The 3,492-nt window shown below is 28.2% G+C and overlaps 1 protein-coding gene across 1 annotated transcript in view; it reads right to left on the bottom strand.

Annotated features, from left to right (window-relative positions):
• LOC108749100 (DEAD-box ATP-dependent RNA helicase 20-like) overlaps positions 1–3,492 on the bottom strand; it is a 14,684-nt gene that overhangs the window by 10,237 nt on the left and 955 nt on the right. The gene's annotated exons all lie outside the window — the stretch shown is intronic.

Below are 3,492 nucleotides of genomic sequence, written 5' to 3'. Positions count from 1 at the left end.
AAGAGATCCGGGTTCGACTCCCGGCCGAGGCAATATTTTTCGCAATAAGTTTATTACAGTTTTTTAAGATTTGGGAGAATTTGGGGGGATTATTTGTTTCAGATTGATTGTGTGAATCCGATAATTTCATCGGCTCTCAATTTATTTCTGAAATATTAATTCAATTTAATTGAATGTATATTAGATAGTAGTTCAACATCTTATCTTAACACTCGGACCGGGAAGGCGCTTTGTATTTAAAGTTTTAATATTTATATAGACGGTCTTGTTTCCAATCATATTGATAACAAAATATTAATTACTAAAAATTGCTGAATATTGGTTTTCAATTTTTTTGTCAAATACTATCAATTTTACAACAAAATAGCAAGAGACAAAAATTGTTTTTTTTCTTCTTATAGAACTCTAAGAATTTTTTTCAGAATTTTTCATCAACTTTTTAATACTGCATTTTCTTATTTTTACAACATGAGAAAATACAGTATTTAAAAATATTGAAAAAATTCTCAAAATTTGAAGAAAAAAAAATTAACAATTTTTGTCTCTTGCTGTTTTTCTGTAAAAAGTTAATAGTTTCCGTTTTCCGACTGTCATGGGACAGCACCCTAAATCTTGAAGTTGCCGAATGATCAAAATGATTAATGGATTGTTGTCGAATGAGAATTACGGGACACTCCGTATATAAGATCTTCACCAAATGCTCGTAAATTTTTCATTAAATTTTGATGACTTATCACAAAAATTAATAAATAAACATTAATAAAAAAAGTTCTAATTGTAGCTACTGTTCCTTTTATTTAACCAGTGATAACTCAGCAGTAAGAAATCTTAAGAGCATTTAAAAAAAAACAATTTTGTACAGAAAACTTTAAGCGTTAAAAAATCGAAAATTTTCGTAAATTTTTTGAGCATATAATAGCATATCTACAAAGTGAGAAGAGAATTTTCCATTTTGTCCAGCTCGTAGTTTTCCACATGTAAAAATTATTAAATTTACAGAAACTAAAGAAGCATAATGACTTTTCAAAAATAAAGATCTTTCTAGAAGCTATAAAATTTTTTTATAAAATTTCGTTTATTTTTGTCGAATATATTCTATAATTCTGATTTGAAAACTTATACGATACTACTTGACTTCCAACTATAGTGTTGTGTATATCAGTAAGTGTATATACTTTTTGAGATCAGAAAATGTCTCGTTATTAATTCGATATTTATAAGATTATATTAATAAGAATTGTCGATAAAAATTATATCCTGGAAATTTTATTTTATTAAATATCTACATATATTTAACGCATAACAAATTGTATCGCTCCTTCCGTTGTCAAATCATGTTTTTCTAAAGTTGTACTTATATATTCTTGTCTTATGATTTAAATATGAAGGGGTGTGAACCCCTTACTTTCAATCCAATAATACTTTCAGGATCCTATCACCAATCTCGGTTAAGTTAACGGACGGTTACATAAGGTTTATTTAGGCTTAGTTACACAACTAATGGTAAATTTTTAACCGAGGTTTAATTTATTTCAAGTTAAATTCTAGCATTACAAAAAAGATGAGAAATAAGTTAAATCTCGATTAAGGCGTTAAGGGTTAACCATGAATCGTGAAACTGGGCCTTAGGGTGCTGTCCCATGACATTCGGAATTTCGGAAAAGTAATAGAGTGGGTAGATCAATCAATCAGAATTATTGGCATTACTGTTCGTCTGCACATATATGATAAATACAAGATAATAGAAATTGAATTTCTATACATATAAAAGAAATTCATTATTAATAAATAATTATTCGATAAGTATCCATTAATATATAAGTATTTATTTTTCCAGCATATAAATACCATTTATATCATTAGGGATAAAATTGCGTGTTTGTTAGTCCGAGAAATTTTGGTGGCTGGGTTCCCCATGGATCAATATTTCTGAAATTGTGAAAAATCATAAAATTTATTTTAAATATTTTACGAAATAAGATAATTATTATATAGTAAAAGAATCCGCATATTTTAATAAAATTTCGATATATTTTTTATTATAATAGAAAATAATGAAAGAATTTTTTAAATTAAAAGACAGTTTGAGATTAGAATAACAGTCCATTTTCCGAAAAAGTCACTCCATGGAGAATCTAGTAACAAAAATTTCGGACAAGTAATTTTATCTCTAACGATATAAATAATAGTTATATTTATATGCTGGAAAAATGAATATATATTAATAAATTCTTATCGAATAATTATTTATTAACAATGAATTTCTTTTTATATGTGTACAAATTCAATTTCGATAATCTTGTATTTAACGTAGTTAAGAACAAGTGCAGACAGTCAGTAATGCAACTTAATAATTCTGATTGGTTGATCCCCACTCTATTACTTTTCCGAGATTCCGTTTTCCGAAATTCTGACTGTCATGGGACGCATCCTTATTCAGGTAGGGTCATAAGATTTAAAGACTAATTTGATAGGGCTACTTTAAGAGTCATTCTAAAAGTACAATTTCATGCAACAAAGCTTTGCTGGCGAAGACTCCCCACTCCGTGCGAAAATGTGTAGTGAGCGTAGAAGCTTCGCTCAAAGTTCGACATTGTCCAATTATGAGCAAAGCAACGCTGACTCTGGTTATGATTCATTTGATTAACCAAATCCTTGAAGCATTTTTTGATTGGTCAATTTTTTTAAACTATCTGTTCAACGCTTTATTTATGGCATAGTAGAAGTAACTTCGCCAGTGAAACTTTGTTCCATGAAAAGGTAAGAAGGCTTCAACAAAGAGCGTTGAATGCTGGTTTCGTTTTCGGCGGAATAAGGGAATTTCGCCAGTGAAGCTTCACTGCATAAAATTGTACCTTAATACTACGATGCTTATATATTTAAATGCAGTGTATGTTCGAATGATGATAAAATTCTTGCATAGGAATAGAGTGGACTACATTGACGTGAGTCAAACAGTCCTCTATCATTTTACAATTTTCACAATAGTTAACAATGTATTAATTACTATATTTATATAATAAAAATCGCCGAATATTGGTTTTTAATAATTTTTTACTCAAGTACTATATCAACTTTACAGAAAAACAGCAAGTAAAAAAAATTGTTTATTTTCATCTTATAGAGCTCTGAGAATTTTTTCAGAATTTTTTAGTACTATATTTCCTTATGTTGGTACAAATAGTTATCAATAAGAAAATGTAGTAGTAAAAAGTTCATACAAAATTTTGAAAAAATTCTTAGAGTTCTATGAAAAGAAAATAAAAAATTGTTGTCTCTTGCTATTTGTCTCTTGTTACCTTGTTAATTATTGCGAAAATTACAAAATGGCAGAGAACTTTTCGACTTAATTTAATCCGCTCTACCTCTATGCGAGAGATTTATCATTACTTATCACACACTCTGTATGTTTAATTATTTAAATGTGTCAGGGTATCTCAACGACTATTACTTATGTATTTAAATACATGTTTAAAACTAATATATATATAT

The sequence above is a fragment of the Trachymyrmex septentrionalis genome, unplaced genomic scaffold (genome assembly GCF_001594115.1).
Source record: "Trachymyrmex septentrionalis isolate Tsep2-gDNA-1 unplaced genomic scaffold, Tsep1.0 scaffold266, whole genome shotgun sequence".
Lineage (NCBI taxonomy): Eukaryota > Metazoa > Arthropoda > Insecta > Hymenoptera > Formicidae > Trachymyrmex > Trachymyrmex septentrionalis.
Note: the sequence above shows the minus strand (reverse complement) of the source record. Positions and strands in the feature narration are given on the sequence as shown.